This window comes from Elephantulus edwardii, unplaced genomic scaffold (genome assembly GCF_000299155.1).
Source record: "Elephantulus edwardii isolate Elephantulus edwardi_28Jun2011 unplaced genomic scaffold, EleEdw1.0 scaffold00820, whole genome shotgun sequence".
NCBI lineage: Eukaryota > Metazoa > Chordata > Mammalia > Macroscelidea > Macroscelididae > Elephantulus > Elephantulus edwardii.
In genome coordinates, this window is record NW_006400570.1 from 2,260 (window position 1) to 10,360 (window position 8,101).

Sequence of the window (8,101 nt, forward strand, 5' to 3'; positions counted from 1 at the left end):
TATTGATGCTTGCCTTTGACCTAGAATGTGATCTATTCTACAGACTGTTCCATGCACATTGTAAAAGAAGGTATACTGTGCTTTTTTTCGGTTCATTAGCCTATAAATATCTATGAGGTCAAGTTGGCTTATTGCGTGGTTTAATTCTTCAGTATCTCTGTTGAGTTTTTTCCTGGTAGTTCTATCTTTCCTTGAGAGGGGTGTATTGAAGTCTCCCAGCACTATAGTAGTGTTGTCTATTTCCTTTTTCAGTTTTTTTTGGAATTTTTTATTATTAAATTTTATTAGTTTTAATAAACATTTGCAGGGATTTTGGGTTTTCATTCCTTCATTGCTGCACCATTCTCTCTACCCTCCTCCCCAGTTTCTTCTTCTTCCTCCGCCATCCGAATGTCTGTTTTAAATATCCAATTGCCACTGCGCTTGTCAAAGTCACTTCTGATTAATCTCCTTTGTCATTGTGTCCTTTGCCATTCTCTATCACTCCTCCCTGAGAGAGACTTCACCCTGATTCATAAAGAAAAGAGGATTGCATATTCTCTTAGCTACTTCCTGCTGAAAAGGGACGCTGTGGGTTTCAGGGTGAAGATCTTCTCTCACTACTCTAAAGGGCCCCTTTGGCAGTAGGAAACACATAGACTATTATGGAGATTGATTTTGGAATTTAGATGCACTCTTATTGTTGTGCTTGGCTTTACATGTTCATATCCTTGAAGATGTATCATGGGGGTGTTGCAACCTAGAAGACACAAATTTGACTAACAAGTTATAAGTACATGAGTCAAAAATTATGGAAAAGTAAAAAGAAAAGATTCTTTCATTGTTTTACAAACCCTGCCCCAGGTCCCCTCCACCATGTAGCCCTCGCTCTAGTCTCCTGTGATGACAGAAATACCTAGTTATATATCTCTTTTAAACAGTTTTCTCCCTCCTCTGTTTCAGTGCAGTATACATTATTGAACCCATCTTACTCAGTCTCTCCCCAACCCCAAGGACAGTCCCATTCTACAACAGTGGCATCATGTAATATTTGTCCTTTTGTGACTGGGATATTTCACTCAGCATAATGTTCTCCAGAGTCAACCATTTTGAATAATATTGCATGAGTTCCTTGTTTTTCAATGCAGCATAGTATTCCATTGTGTGAATATACCACAGCTTCTCTAGCCATTCGTTTGTTGATGGGCACTTAGGTTGTTTCCAACTCCTTGCTATTGTGAACAAAGCTGCAATAAACATGGGTGTGCATATATCTGCTTGGATGTCAGCTATGGTCTCTTCAGGGTATATTCCCAGTAGTGGAATTGCTGGGTCAAATGGTATCTCTATTTGTAACTTTTTGAAAAAGCACCATACTGCTTTCCACCATTTTACACTCCCACCAACAGTGAATCAGGGTTCCAGTTTTTCCACAACCTCGCCAGCATTTGTTGCTTGCTGTTCTGTTAAATTTTGCTATTTTGACTGGGGTGAGATGATATCTCATATCCTTTTTCAGTTTTGTTCAAGTTTGTTTTATGTATTTTGCTGGTCTTTCATTTGGTGCTTTCATTGGTCTTTCATAGATATTTATTATTGTTATGTCCTCTTGTTCTATTGATCCTTTCAGCATTATGTAGTGACCTTCCTTGTCCTCTGTGATGGTTTTTACATTGAAATTTATTTTATCAGAGATTAATATGACCACACCTGCTTTTTTCTGATTGCCATTTGCTTGGTATATTTTCCCCCACCCTTTTATTTTTAGCCTGCCTTTATCTTCAGTTTTCAGGTGTGGTATTGCTTTTCAATGTACCCAGTGAATCTTTCCAAATTACTTCACCCCTCTCATCACCCACCACACTAATATAACCCTGGGATCCCCACACATACTCTCCACCCACAGTACTCCTGCGCCTTCTTCTTCCCCTTTTTGGGCTTTTATACATATCTTACTAGTCATCCCTAAAGTTTTGCAATAATTGTCTTATGCAGCATTTTTCCTTCTAAGACTCAGTTCACTCAGTTTAATGGTCTAGGAATGAAACAAATTATATGAATTCTGTGTGCACACCAATATAAAATTAAAAAAGAAAAGACAGAATACGTAATATTATGGAAACAAAGGTCAATAAAATCAACAAAATACTAACCAAGCTAATCGGGGGAAAAAGACAAACATAATGTCAATATAACATGAAAGGGGTGATGTCAGGACAGAATAAACTATAATTATAAGGTTAATAATGGAATTTTGTCCTCCTCAGTTTTGGGACAACCTTGTTTACTGAAACTGAGGAGGGTTTGAGGCATTTGCTGCAGAAGGTCAATGACTGCAGCCTTCAATATGGATTGAAGCTCAACATCAAGAAAACAAAGTTTTTCATAACTGGCCAACTGGCAGCATCATGATAGACAGTGAAGAGATTGAGATTGTTAACAGCCTCAGCTTACTTGGCTCCTCAATCAACACTCTTGGTACAAGAAGCCAGAAAATCAAAAGACAAATTACACTGGGAAAATCTGCTATCAGGAACCTCTACAGTAGTAATGAGGAACAATGACGTCATTCTGGAGACTGGTCTTCACAATGACTTACTATGCATCAGAGATGACAATGACTAAGGATGACAGAAGAAGAATCAACCCCTTTGAGTTGTGTGCTGGAGAAGAGTATTGAATATACCATGGACAGCTAAGACAAACAACTTTGTTCTGGAGAGGGTGAAACCAGGCTACTTCTTCCAGGCAAGGATTCTGAAGCTCTACTGACATATTTTGGACATGTTACAAGGAGGGACCAATCCTTGGAGAAAGACATCATCCTTGGAAGGATGGAGGGACAGTGCAAGAGATGAAGACCCTGGATGAGATTAATTGACTCAGTCATTGGGGTAATAGGGGTAAGCGTGTCAGAGATAATGAAGTTGGCTGAAGATAGGGCAGGGTTCTGGGCTGTTGTCACAAGTAACTTGATGGCACATGACAACAACAACAATGAAATTTTATGGAAAAACTATTAAAACACATATGAAAATCTAGAGGAAATTGATAAATACTTAGAAATTCACAACTCACTCAAATGGACACAGAATATATCACAACACCTGAAAAAAAGTCACAAAAAAAGTTGAAAAGGTCATAAAAAATTTCCAACAAAAAATGTTCCCTGGACTAGATGGTTTTACTACAGAGTTTTACCAAACATTCAGAGAAGAGCTGTCAAAAATTCTCCATGAAGTATTTCAGAAAATAGAAAATGATGACACATTGTATAAAATAAACATCCCTGGTAACAAAGTCAGGTAAAGACATTATCAAAATAGAAAACTGTAGAGAAACATCTCTCATAAAAATAAATGCAAAATTCCTCAACAAAATCCTGGCCAATAGAGTTCAACAGTATATTTAAGAAAAATAATTCATCAGCTGAACATAGAAATTCCATATGACGCAGCTATACCTACCCCAAGAGAATGAGAACTGAGGTCAACACAGAGACTTGTACACCAATGGTCATAGCAGCATTATCCACCATCATAAGAAAATGGAAACAGCCCAAATACCCAATTAAAGTCAAATGCACTGAAAAATTATGGTACATTCACATGATGGAATAGTATATAGCATGCAGGAGCAATACTTTTTAAAATTATCCAACTTGGGAGAGATTGGAGAACATTATGTTCAGTGAACTAACTCAGTCCCATAGGGACAAATATAACACCATTATTATAGAATGAGTATAAGGAGGGGGGCAGAGGAGTGGGGATGGGTGAGGATAGTTAATCATAGGATCACACAATTTGATGGGTGGAGGAAGGAGTGAGTGAAGCAAATGTGAAAGATTCAGTGTGAAAAACAATGTATACAAACATGTAAATAAACCAGCATAAAAATATTTCCAAAAAATAATTCATCATGATCAAATAAGATTCAAGACAGGTATACAAAGATGATTCCTCATGGAAAAAAATGGTAATACATCACTATAAAAAGCAAAGAACAGCTCTTTCGCTTGGATCCGTGGTCCCGCCGACATGGGCAAGTGTCGAGGTCTTCGTACCGCCAGGAAGCTGCGCAGCCACTGGCGCGACCAGAAGTGGCACGATAAACAGTACAAAAAAGCCCATTTGGGCACAGCTTTGAAGGCCAACCCCTTTGGAGGCGCATCTCATGCAAAGGGAATTGTGTTGGAAAAAGTGGGTGTTGAGGCCAAGCAGCCAAATTCTGCCATTAGTAAGTGTGTCAGAGTCTAGCTCATTAAGAACGGCAAGAAAATCACAGCCTTCGTGCCTAATGATGGATGCTTGAATTTTATTGAGGAAAACGATGGAGTTCTTGTTGCTGGATTTGGTCGCAAAGGTCATGCTGTTAGTGACATTCCTGGAGTCCGCTTTAAGGTTGTCAAAGTGGCCAATGTATCGCTTTTGGCCTTATACAAAGGCAAGAAGGAATGGCCAAGATCTTAAAGTTTGAAAATGTCATACTAATAAATTTCTATATGCCAAAAAAGCAAAGAACACAATATAAATGAGCAAAATGTAATGTAAATGAGGAGCTGTATGGAAAATAATAAAGAAATTAATAAACTTTGAAAAGAAAAGAACAAAAGCCACATGATCCTATCAATTGATGCAGAAAAAGTATTTGACAAAATTCAACACCACTTTCTGATTCCTCTCAACAAAATACAAATAGAAGGGCATTTTCTTAAGAGGTATATGAACAAAAACCTTGCCAACATTGCTCTCAACAAACACAGATTCAAGGCATCCCCTTTAAGAACAGGAACTAGGCAAGGATGACCCCTATCACCAATCTTGTTCAATATAATATTGGAAGTACTTGCTAGGGACAATTAGAAAAGAGAAGGCCATAAGAGGCATTCACATTGACAAAGAAAAGTTATAAGAATATACTCAGATAATTTGATAGTATATTTAGATAATTCCAAAGATTCAACAAGAAAACTGTTGGAAATAAATAGTAGACCAATTCAGAAAATTAGCAGGATACAAGATGAACATACAAAAATCAATTTAATATATCTTTACTATAACAAAGAGAACAAGGAAGTGAAACTAATTTCTGTGAAAAGAATAATAATACCAAATACAATGTTGTTATTGTTATGTGCCATCAAATTGCCTGTGACTCATAGCAATCTTATGCACTCTAAACCCTGCCCTATCCTAAGCCATGCTCACTGACTCCAACACACCTACTTTCATAACCCCAGTTACTGTGTCAATCCGTTTCATCTGGGGTCTTCCTTTTCTGCATTGTCTCTCCATTCTTCCAAGCATGAGGTCCTTCTCCAAGGACTGGTACCTCCTGGCCATGTGCCTGAAGTATGTCAGATGGAGCTTCAAAATCCTTGCCTCCAAGAAGAAATTTGGTTTCACCCTTTCCAAGACAGACTTATTTGTTTTCTTGAAGGTTCATGGTATGTTCAGTACTCTTTTTGAACATCACAACTGAAAGGTATCTATTCTTATGTCATCCTTAGTCATTGTCCAGCTCTCTGATGCATAACAAGTAACTGCAAAGACCATGACCTGGATCAGGTGCATCTTAGTCTCTAGACAGCCATCATTGCTCCTCAGTGTTCTGGAGGGGTATCTGACAGCAGATATTCCAAGTGTAATTTGTCTTTTGATTTACTGGCTGCTGGTACCTAGAGTTTTTCTTGTGGAACCAAGCAAGCTGAAGCTGTTAACAATCTTAAATTTGTCATCTCTCATGGTGCTGCCAATTAGCCCAGTGATGAGAATCTTTGTCTTCTTGATGTTGAGCTTCAATCATATTGAAGGAAACAGTCCTTTACTTTCTGCAACAGGTGCTACAGGTTCTCCTCAGTTTTAATAAGCAAAGTTGTGTCATCTGCCTATCACAGGTTGTTGACAAATCTTCCTCCAATCCTGATGCCCACATTCCTCTTCATAAAGTCCAGCCTCCTGAATTATCTGTTCCTCAAATAGATTGAAAAGATATGGAGATATAATAACATGCTTCTGTTTATTTTATTCCATTCAGTATTTCCTTGTCCTGTTCTGAGGACTGTTTCCTGGTCCAAGTATAGGTTTCACATAAGTACAGTCAAGTGTTCTGGGATTTCCATTCTCACAATTAGCCACAATTTGTTGTCATCCACACAGTCAAATGCCTTTGTCAATGATACACAGATAGACATTCCTCTGGTACTCTTTGCTTTTGATCAAGATTCATATGGCATTGGTGATGTCTCTACAACCGCACTCTCTTCTAAACCCAGATTTTATTTCTGTTTTATTTATTTCTCTGTTAATATACTTACTGTTCTGGTTGTTTTTCATTAATCTTCAGTAGGATATTGCTTGTATGTGATACTCTACAACTTCCACACTCTGCCAGATTACCTTTTTTTTTTTTAAAATAGAAATATATCTAAATATAAATCTCTTCTTGTCAGAGCAGGGTGAAGTTCCTCTTATTCATCACCATTGCCTCTTTAAAATATGTAGTTTCGTGAAATTCTTCTGTTTCAGCCAATCCTTTTTTGGTACAGTTACTCTGTGTACTTTTTCCATGGTTTTAAATGCTTCCTGGATGATTCAACACTCTACCCATAGTGTCTTTAAGGATTGCAACTGGAGACTTGAATTTGTTCTTTAGTTCTTTCATCTTAAGAAATACTTAGTGACCTACTGTAATGCTCACGACCCCTAAATGACCAACTGGAAAGCGTATGGACCCAGAACGACTGACCAGAATGCCCGTGACCCCGGTGCCCACCATGACATGGCCTGCAAACCTGACCAGCCAGGCAGGACATCTGCAACCTGACTGAGGTACTCAAGCAGGACAACCCAGAAACCAGCCCTGCAGAGCACGAGCTGTATAGCCGCAATCTGAGTAAGGACCCTCCAAGTCCCGACAGAGGCAGGTAGCCCCTCCGAACCTGAACAGGACATCTTCAAACTGTTGAGTTCCTTGAGCAGATACCCACACATCCCTGTCCAGGCAGGTAGCCCAGCTGGGCATAAGGGGGTCAGTTGCAAACTGAGTGAGGTCCTGGTGAGTTCCCATCTGGAAACTAGCCTGCTGGTGCCCAGCAGGACATCTGTAACCTGACTGAGGTCCCTGTGCGTCCATACCCAGGTAGAACCCCCCCACACACACCCACCCCCGCCAGGCATGATTGGGACAACTGCAAACTGAGTGAGGTCTTCCCATGTGCTCACCTGGGCAGGTAGCCCCATCCGGACAGCTAGCCCTACCAGGAGCAAGACATACAGCTTACGCCCATGCTTGTGCCTGCTCCACCTGTCCCCTCCCCCGACACTTGGCATACACCTGAGTTTGTGCCTACTCTGCCTGTTCCCCCTCCACCTTAGCCTAGCATCTTCTCATGTCTAGTCAACTAACTGCCTTTAATCCGGAGCATCTTGGTCTGACTTAGCTGTAACAATTATCCAACAGAAAAGGCCACTTTCACAGGCTGTGAATGGACACTTGCCTTGGTTCAGAAATTCAGAGAGGAACACAGAAAACATAACTGCTATGCCCTACTCTGTACTATGCCCTCCTCCTCTTGATTTCAGATCAAGAACCTATAATCACCTCAGGAATGAAAACCCTACCACAGCATCATAACAAAAGAAAAAGACCACCTCATAAGCTACACAAGTGCAAAGCAAGATGTCACACCCCAAAAGTGACACACTATCAATGGATTTCCCAAAAGCAGAAAGTCTGATGGAACTTTCTGATACAAAATTTTAAAGAACAATGATTTAATATTTTCAATGGGTGAATAACAAACTTGAAGAATTACAGGACAATGAAAGCAAAAACCAGGAAGAACTTTAAAAAATTCCAAAACAAAACAATGCACATAAAGTAAATGAGGCATTAGAGACTCTGGAGAAACAAGAAATTGCAATCCAAAATATGAGGTGTAAAGTTTCAGATACTGTCAAAATGATGGAGGGACATATGAACAGAGTTGAAGAGATGGAACACAGAACCAGTGAAATAGAAGATAGAACTGCCATCACTAAACTACTAGAGCAAAAAGAAGAATCAAAAAAGAAGGAAACAGAAGAAAACCCAAGAATATGTGACACCATCAAGAGTG

General features: G+C 39.4%; 1 pseudogene; it reads left to right on the plus strand.

Moving 5' to 3' along the window:
• The first annotated feature begins 4,019 nt into the window (after positions 1-4,019).
• On the plus strand, positions 4,020-4,451 carry LOC102870402 (annotated as a pseudogene).
• Positions 4,452-8,101: the final 3,650 nt, after the last annotated feature.